Source organism: Pistacia vera, unplaced genomic scaffold (genome assembly GCF_008641045.1).
Source record: "Pistacia vera cultivar Batoury unplaced genomic scaffold, PisVer_v2 Contig1164, whole genome shotgun sequence".
Taxonomy (NCBI): Eukaryota; Viridiplantae; Streptophyta; class Magnoliopsida; order Sapindales; family Anacardiaceae; genus Pistacia; species Pistacia vera.
The window spans coordinates 106558-116394 of NW_022195209.1; the positions used below are offsets into that span (position 1 = coordinate 106558).

General features: G+C 37.3%; 1 pseudogene; it reads left to right on the forward strand.

The window, feature by feature from the left end:
- The first annotated feature begins 944 nt into the window (after window positions 1-944).
- On the forward strand, window positions 945-3991 carry LOC116105431 (annotated as a pseudogene).
- Window positions 3992-9837: the final 5846 nt, after the last annotated feature.

Sequence of the window (9837 nt, forward strand, 5' to 3'; positions counted from 1 at the left end):
GTACAAACCATTGGAGGTGGTCTCCAAGGGTTTTAGGTTTTGCTCTTCCTCATCGTCGTACAAAAATCTTGTACAGAGACTGCTTAAACTCTACGTGTCCCCTTTTTTTAGACCATAGAAGAGATAGACCCACACGACCACAACAAATGAGGGGACGAGCTCACAAGCGTAGGACGACTAGTGGGTCCTACGCAAGAGATTTTTACAGTGGTTCCTACGCAAGAGATTTTTACAGTGGTTACCCGAGATGAAGTACAAAAGGCAGTAGACCATATGCACTTAGCGTAGACATCTACCGATATAGGTCGCACTACATGTCGTCAATCAGCGAGAAAAAGTAAACGCCATGCTTTGAGAAATTCAATCGTCGCGTCTCTTTGTTGAAATACTCAAGCGACGGCTCGATTCTCTCCTCCACATTAAGTGCAATCTCATCCACATTTATGCCTTGGTAAGGAATGATGTTTCAGCATGGCTTGTATTTAATGCGCATGGCAGGCACTTATTGCGCACAGACTCATTTGTCATAAAGGGCACTCATTAATGGGTTAGCTGTCAAAACCAACGGATACATCCAAGGAGGTCACTAGAATAGAACACTCCTCATCGCATGTTTGTTCTAAGCGATATGATTCTTTGCCTCCAGTAGAAATATGCTGTGTAATCAGGTCGTGGACCTTGGCTAAAGATAAGAGGTGCACCGATACAACATGAGTAGGATCTAATCCAAGTTGTTGACTTCACGGAAGAAGACCATCTCGGTCGCTTGAAGAGAAATATTCCGTGACCTCCTTATAGCTAGCTCGGCTCGACCAGGTGCCATTTGGATATGTCAAATCATGGCATAGTATGAAGTTCCAAGGTTCAATCCTTAAACCTTAAAAACTGGGGGACTTTTGTTATGCCGGAAAAATAGTGCTGACATGGAGCCTCGTCCGTAAAGGATGGTCAGAGTTCATAAGGGTTCTGTACCATCTAGGTACGACCACGTCGTGCCTAGCGTAAGTGGCATGACTCCTGTCAGTGTAGCAGGTGAGTGCTAGGCCATCAACGGCTAGAGATCGCCCACGTGTCCAGCCCTACTTTAAATCGAGGAATCCCTCGGGCAGGTGATCAATGGGACACAAAGAAAGGATTTGTACGACACCTACCCACTTGTAGCTTTCATAATCATTACCTTGGACTTCCCGACTATAAATAGGACTTCTCTCTCATTTGGGGGGATTAGCTAATTTTTATGCTGAATAGCTCTCACTCTCTAAACTGTAACTCAGCTCGCTGAACACGATCTAATCACTTTCTTATAATACAATAGCAGTGGACGTAGGATTCGCTTGCGAGCATTTGAACCACTTTAAACATTGCCTCTCACCCCTTATTCTACTAAATATTCCCATATCACGTGTGATCTCTAAATCATTTTAACATTTTACAAGTGCGAGTAGTTGGTGTCAAAATCAGCATCAACATAATGCTTATCCCTAGGTTGATTCTTTGGACGCAGTACATGATGTTTTGTGGATTTCTGTCAGCAATGCTTCCATTCTTTGGAGACGAAAATGGAGTGAAGGAGCTATTGGATTTATGCCCCTAGACTTCATCCTGCCAATGCTTCTTTACAATATGAGCTAAAAACCTCCCAAATCGTCCCTCATCTACTGGACAATATTACTATGATGGTTGTTTTCGCAGGTGCAGGATTGATGCGTACATTGTCCTCCGCAAGGACGTTGATTGTCGATGCTGACAAGTTTAAGCTCTTTGATCAGTAGTGATGTGGTGGACTGAAAAAAAATGAAAATCTCTGAGTAAATTGAGTAGAGCCCTTGTGCTCAGAGAAAGTTTACTTTCGGTGTGAATATTATAAGAACATTCAACTACAATTTTGCTTAGTGAAATTTAGAATGAGAAATTGCTAGAAGATCAGGCGCAGGTATCTGCATTTTGTAGTAACATCTTTGCACTGTTAATAACAAGAATATTCAGCGCTGTTCCACGGTAAACTCTCATATTCTTGTACTATATATCTGGTTTCTCATTCTCTTTTAGACAAAATGCATATTGAGACCGTTGATGAAATATATCCTTAAAAATTTGTATTCTAGATTGTTTTTCCTCGACATCTATCCCTGTTCTCAACGATTGCAGTGCATTATCCCTTCCAAACCAGAAATCATGTGTCCAGTCCAATCCATGAAGAAGGAAATGCTACCCCATCTAATTCATGTCCATTAAATTATATATCATCACCATGGAACTTGAATGTTAGATAAAAGAGTAGATACAATAATGGTTATGGGGAAAATATAGTAATCACTCTTTGTACGTCTTCACACGGATTGCACTCTGAACCAATGCAGATCAAGGAATTCATTGGTCAACTATGAAACTGCATTTAAGAATGCACATTGGTCACGCAAGAGTTCGCTAACAATATTGTGTACAATATTAGAATATCAAAATACAATGTTTTATCTTTTGGTGCTATCCATCTTTGTTCTTGTTAATTTTTCCTTTTGGGCTGTGACTAGATAATGTACCGAGACTCCCTACAATGGGACTTAGTAATCGTCATGAATGGTGACACTTGTTGATACTCTCTCAGCTTCCCACTTCCACTCACTCGACGCATCAACCTTGCTTCTCTTCTTCTAAGCTTGGGCTACACCTTCCCGAGTTGGCTTGTATAAGCAGGTATAGAAATGATTGACCAATATTTCACTTCTTATTTTATGTATGTATCTTTTCATGCTATGAAGAAGTTCTGTTAATAAATGCAACATTTTTACTAGACTCACTATTACAGATAATTGGCAATGAAATTTCGTATAAAACAATGAAAAAGAAAATGAGCAGTGGACTTTAATTAGGTGAAATGCGTCCAAAATTCGTGTTGTGGTGATGGAACAAGAATGAATATATAAAATCCCAATTGGGTGGTTTATTTGGCTGATGCTCTAAATATGTTTCTAAATTTTACTCGTCCAACAGGTCTCTCCAAAAATGCTCCGTCAAAGACATTGCCTGGAATCTTCAAAGTCATCTAGGCTTTTTAGTGCCTTCACTTCCATCTCCATAATAGCTGCCATTTTTGGAAATGGCATACTACCAGAAGTACAGGTAACTTCACGGAATACTATTTTGGTTTTCTTTTTAATGCCTAGCAATGATGATAGGGTACACCAGACTATGACAATTGATTTACTGCACAGAAGAGCCAGCAAGCAATGTTTGCTAATTGCTGTAAGCTTCTTGATTTTAACTTCGGCATATTCTATCAATACAGGCAACTCTGGCTCCACCCACTACTGGGAAGATGGTAAAAGGTCTTCTAATGTGCTATGTGTCATTTTTGTTACTTTCTATTCGGCAGCAGCTTCTGGGTATTGGGCGTTTGAAAACAAGCTGATTCAAACATTCTCAAGAGCCTGCTGCCTGATAATGGACCTCCTACGCTCCAACATTTGTTGTTGGTGTCGCAGTTGTGTTTGTTCTTCTTCAATTATTTGCCATTGGCTTGGTAAGCTCACAGATATACTGTGCAATCAAACTTTAGAGAGGCTGAATTCCATTTTCTGGTTAACTGAGGTAATCTTTCTACAATGTGAGCAGGTTTATTCTCAAGTAGCTTTTGAGATCATGGAGAAGAAATCAGCTGATGTAAAACAGGGATTTTTCAAAAAGAAACCTTATCCCTAGGATCATTCTTCGGACGTTGTACATGATATTCTGTGGATTTATGGCAGCAATGCTTCCATTTTTTGGACATTAATAGAGTGTAGGAGTAATTGGATTCCCCTAGACTTCATCCTGCCAATGCTTCTTTACAACATGAGCTTTAAACCTCCCAAATCATCCCTCATCTACTGGATCAATATTACTATCTGGTTTTTTCACAGGTGCAGGATTGATGGGTACATTCTCCTCTGTAAGGAAGTTGATTCTCGATGCTAGCAAGTTTAAGCTATTTATTAGTGATGTGGTGGACTGACCATAAAGAAATCCTTGAGCGACGAGTATCCTCAGAGAAAGTTTACCTTGTTTGAATCAAAACTACACGTTTAGATTAGTCAATTAAGAATGAGAAACTGCATAGTACAATTTTTTATTGTTAATAACAGAATTTTCAGGTGCAAGATCCACTCCTAAACTGGCTGCACTGATATTGTCTAATATTTTTGTCTTCCATTGGTCGAATTCTTACATTATTTATCTGGTGTCTTACGAAAATCAAGAATCTTATACTATGCATATTGAGACTGTCCATAAAATGTATTCTTAAAATGTTTCGTGTTCAACCTGCCGCCAATACTGATCTAAAGGTTGCAAATGATACTATCTCTTCTCAGAGAATCCACCATGCTTGATGTTAGGCCTCAGTAATTCAACCATCTCAGTCTGCAACTCTTTACACACTCTTGAGCCCTGTGGATTATTACGAATAATGTTTTGTTACAATAGTCATATACTAAACAAAATTGTACAAAATTAATGTAAAATGACAACTCTGTCTTTTGTTTTTGTTTAGTTGTATGGCTCAATGTAAACATATCATTACTCTTAAATTACGATACCAAGAGGTCAAATATACCAAAAGATCCCAACAAGTTAATTCATACCATATTCTTCAATATAAGCCTTGAGCTTTGCATGCTCTTCAAGTGACCAAGGTCTCCCAAATCAAGCAAAAAGAAACCTTTCAAGGTTCGTCTTGATTTAGTTTAGACGGCGACTAATTTCCTGACAAAAATGTTAACTTGATTCTCTTTTACCTCTATTCTGTTTGCGCATTTATTGGACTCCCCACGGCATCATTTGAAACTATACGCAAACTGAAATCGTGTGAACACGTATCCGTTTTATTTATTTTATTTTGTTTAAGTAATATCATATATATTGATAAAGAGGATCAGTCCAACAATCACATCCAAGGGTAATGAGGTAATCTCACTTCACAAAATGATACTTCCAAATCAGGCTCTGTTTGTTTAGTTTTTTAGAATAGTATTCTATTATGAATAGGATTTTTGGAAAATAGGATAGGATTGATGTTTTTGATACATTTTTGAAAAATATTTTACCCTCACAATAAAAGTTATAAATTGATAAAAAAATCCCCACTCACCCAACTATTGTCGATAGTCGGTGACCACCACCCCGGATGGTGGCCAAAAACTGAAGAGATGGCGCATGACCAGCTAGATCTGGTCGATCGTGTGCCGATCTGGTATTTTTTGGTCAGATCCACTGTGGATTTAGTCAAGAATGACCACAGATATGGCCGTTGATAGCCAGATCTGGTTGTCATTGATGACCATATTTGGTCTGCGTTGACGGCCAAACGACGACCAAGATATGGATGTCGTCAACAGCCGATATGGCCGTCATCACGCAGCGCGAAGCGACACCGATCTTTGCCGTAGATCTACTATTTTCAACCAAATCCATGTGATCTAGCCGAAAATGGACAGATTGGCGCACAATCGGTCAGATCCAGCCGATCGTATATCGTTATGGCCCATCAACCGACGGTGGCTGGCTGCAGTGGCGACTGCTGGTGGGTGATAGTGGCTTGGGTGGTGGGGTGTTTTCTATTAATTTTAAAATTTTTATGAGAAAGGTAATTATTAATGTTTTGAGTTGAATAAAATAGGATTGAATTTTGAAGAATATTAACAAATGCATTTTGTGGGTTTTTAAGATAGGATAGTAGGAGAATAGTGGCCAAACGCAAGGTAAATTTTTCCAAGTCTTTTAAGTATCTTTTCGGTTTTCATACTCATCATTCCTTTCCCTGTTTTTTTCCAAGCCAATTCTCCATAACTGTTGCATTGAATTTATCTCAGCTCAAATCCAATAGCGAAGACAAAAGAATGTGTTCATGATTATACATACTCTAGTGAACCACATTCAAGCAGGCTAGCGGCTACCTATTGTGGCTGCGCTTCGACGGCTCCAAAAGCTCCCTCCCTTGTTAAGAATTAAAAAAATACATATATATCCTTAAACAATGGCACATCCTCCTCATAACCCTTCCCTATGTTTGGCCAGAAGCAGACGCTGTGCCATTTTTGTTCTTAGTCAAAACGTCAACTCTTAGATTGATTTAAATTGTGAGATTTGACTTATTATTTCATAAATATCTTTTATGAGATCACACGTGTGTTTGAGTATTTTCAGATCAAATGATTAAAGAATATTGGATGAAGAAAAAAAATGGCGATGAATATCGTGATGACGGCGAATGAATGACATAAGAATCGGAGTTAACGAAAGTTAATACCATAAATATCTTTTATGGGATCACACGTGTGTTTTGAGTATTTTTTAGACATAAATGGTTAAAAGAATATCGGATGAAGAAAAACAATGGTGATGAAGATCGTGTAGACGACGATGAATGATATAAGAATCGGAGTTGAAACAAGAAAGTTAATACTTTTCGAGTAAGCTTAAGCAAGGAACATGGTCAATACTTTGACAATATCTAGATCTCATATTTGGATGATTCTTGTTGCATTGGAGTTGATTCAGAGGGCTACAATTTGTTTGTAATGACTTCAATATTTTGAAAAGATTGTGCTCGTTTGTGGAAATCTCTATTCGCTACAACAAAGATTTTTGTCACCACAACCGTCGTGTTTTGGGTCGGCGAACGAGAATATTATTGAGCGGTCGCCACAGCATAGAAAATCTTTGCCGTGGCAAAGGTTGGATTCCTGGTCCTACTTGGATTGTATTAAGCCTTTACCAAAATTTCTTGTTTTATTTTGAATAGAACCCAGTACTATAAATAGAGGTCTTAGATATTTGTAAGGGGGAAAAAGGAGGGAGACTAGCCACTATTTGGAGATCGAAACAACAATTCTTGGGGTTTTGGTTCTCTGATTAGAGAAGTTTTTCTTATCTTTTCTTGAACTCATGTTTATATTATAATGGTTGTTCTTTTAATTGCAAGTATGGACTAAAAAAGTTTCTAGGGCCAAGATTAGCCTAATTTATGAATATGTGGATTTCTATTGTTAATATTTTTAAGCATTATTTTTAAGTTTTATATTGTGCGTAACTTTCAATTCTTATGGATCCGAGAGTTGGATGATCTAACAGATTAGGTTGAGATCGAGAGATAAAACTTAGTTAGTCCAAGGTAAAAACCATTGATTGGTGCTAGAGATAGGTTACCACGATCTTAGCTTTAGTAAATTCCATAGATTGTAATAATCTCTTAAAACATAACTCCAATTTAGAGATACCTTGGGTTGGTACTAAAGGGTTAATCTGTAATTATTCAAGAGAAAGTTATTAGAAAGTTACATGGTTGTACTAAAGGGTTAATTGATAATTATTCGAGAGAAAGTTATTAGAAAATTAGAAGTTTGACCTATAAAAAAAACTTAATGAGGTTAGCAATAATTGTCAATGCATAAGATTAATTGTGTGAAATTTGTGTCCTACGTTTAGTTTTATTGCTTCACAATCAAAGTTTTATTTAAAATTATGTTGCTGTTTAGTTTTATTTGTTTTAATTTTAGTATCATTCTTCAAAATTCTGATTAATCAAATAGTAATAAGGTAGCTTAGTTTTGTACTTGGTAATAGTAATTCTCTTGGGATTCGAAATTCGTTACTCATTCTTTATTACTTGCGTGATTTCATACACTTCGAAAATCTGTCAAGTTTGGCGTCATTGTCGGGAAATTACTAGTTTTTTTATCAATATAATATGAGCTATTTAGTTGTTATTGGTTTTTTTTTTTTTATTTTTTTTTTAAGTTCTAATTTTCTTGTCTTTAGGTCCTGGAGTGTCGACATTCAACGAGTGCAGACCTTGTTCCTTTGACTCTAAAATTGAGAGAATAGTTCGATGTTTGAGAAGAGACAAGCATGCACACAAGAATCAAGTGCAATGGTTGAGAGAAGCGGATTAGGAGGTAATCAAGAGAATGAGCAAGAAAAGTCCAAGGGGTAGCAGTAGGTGGAGAAGTTCCAAGAGCACTTAAAGCCTACTATTCCTACATTTGAATGGATGCTTATAGTATTAGGAGACCACCGGTTCAAATAAACACTTGAAATCAAGCCAGCCATTATTCAGATGATACAACAATCGGTGCAATTTAGAGGTTTGCTAAGCGATGATCCTAATTTGCATATTGCAAATTTCTTGGAGCTTTGACACTTTCAAACACAATGGAGTATCCAATGATGCAATCAGGCTTGGCTTTTCCTATTCTCTTTTCGGAATAAGTTAAAGCTTGATTGATTTCACAACCACCTGAAGGAATTACCACTTGGGTCAAGTTGGTTTAGGCTTTCCTTGCTAAGTATTTCCCACTTATTAAGTAAACCATCTACGTTTATCTTTTTCTTACATTTCTTTGTTCTTTTGCCTTATAATAATGTTTTGGTGCTTCTCAAATTTGAAATGAACACAGAGTTGGACTTGATATTCCTACAATTGAAAGTCTGGCTTGAGCATATAATGTTCATATTGCAATATGGATAATTTAGTCAAAACAGGTTGTAAGTTGTTTTGGTTAAACAGATTGGTTAGTTGTTAGAGTTGGTTACAGTCAGTTTACTTCAGCTCGCTCAAATGTAACTAGAGTTACTGAGCTTGTATATAAGAAAACATTGTTTATTCAATAAATGTTAGTTTGATATTTGCCCCAATTTTCAGCTTTCCTTTGTTTCTTTTGCTCTATCAACATGGTATCCGAGCACTGAACTTCGCTTCTCAAATCAAAACCCAGGTCAATTAAAGCCATTCTTGCATCTAGACGATTCGAAGAAGCTTTGAGTTTTGTCAATTTCTTCTGTTCTGTCTTGAATTTCAGATTTCTTAGTCTTAGTTGATTTGAGTTGAGTTTTGAAATTTAAGAAATATTATGGCGAATTCGACAGAAGAGGTAAATATTCCCTCAATTGACTCCAACTCACCGATTTACGTACATCCATCAGACACACACAGATCTATATTGGTTTCAGAACAGTTGATTGGTTTTGCAAATTACAGTATCTAGAGTAGAGTATGACAGTCTCTCTGTGTGTAAGAACAAGCTAGGTTTTGTTAATGGCACTGCACTAAGTCATCTGTACACTCTCACCACTAAGTCATCTGTACACTCTCACTTGATTCCACAATGGGAGAGGTGTAATTCATTGGTCCTTGCTTGGATTTTTAATTCGGTGTCAAAGGAAAGCTTTAATGGAATAGTCTATTCAACAAGCACTGCACAAGTTTGGCAAGATTTGAAAGAACAATACCACAAAGTGAACAGAACTAGAGTGTTTGCTTTTCATCGGGAAATTGTGTATTTAACCCAAGGAACCACCGCGGTAGCCGCTTACTATAATAAGCTCAAGTCACTTTGGGATGAGCTTGATTCTTCGGTGAGCTTACCTACACCTGATAGTGCTTCGACAAAGGCCTACTTGGAGCATTTGAATCAACAAAAATTGTTACAATTTTTGATGGGGCTGAATGATTCCTACTCCATGGTTCAAAGTTAAATCTTGCTTATGAATCCCTTACCGACAGTGAAACAGGCTTATTCTATTATCAATCAGGATGAGAGTAAAAAAATTCTAGTTGGAATGAATTTGAATTCAAAAGTGTCTACTGCACTTTATGCAAACAATAATGGAAATGGTAAAGGGCAAAGTCAGGGACAAAAGTATAAGGAAAAAAAACCATATATCGAGTGTGAGTTTTGTCACATCCCTGGACATAAGCGTGAAGCCTGCTATAAGCTGAATGGATATCTACCTGACTATCAATTCACAAAGGGAAATACTTCTAAATCAAAAGCTTTGGCTTATCAAGTGCAGAGCTCTAAG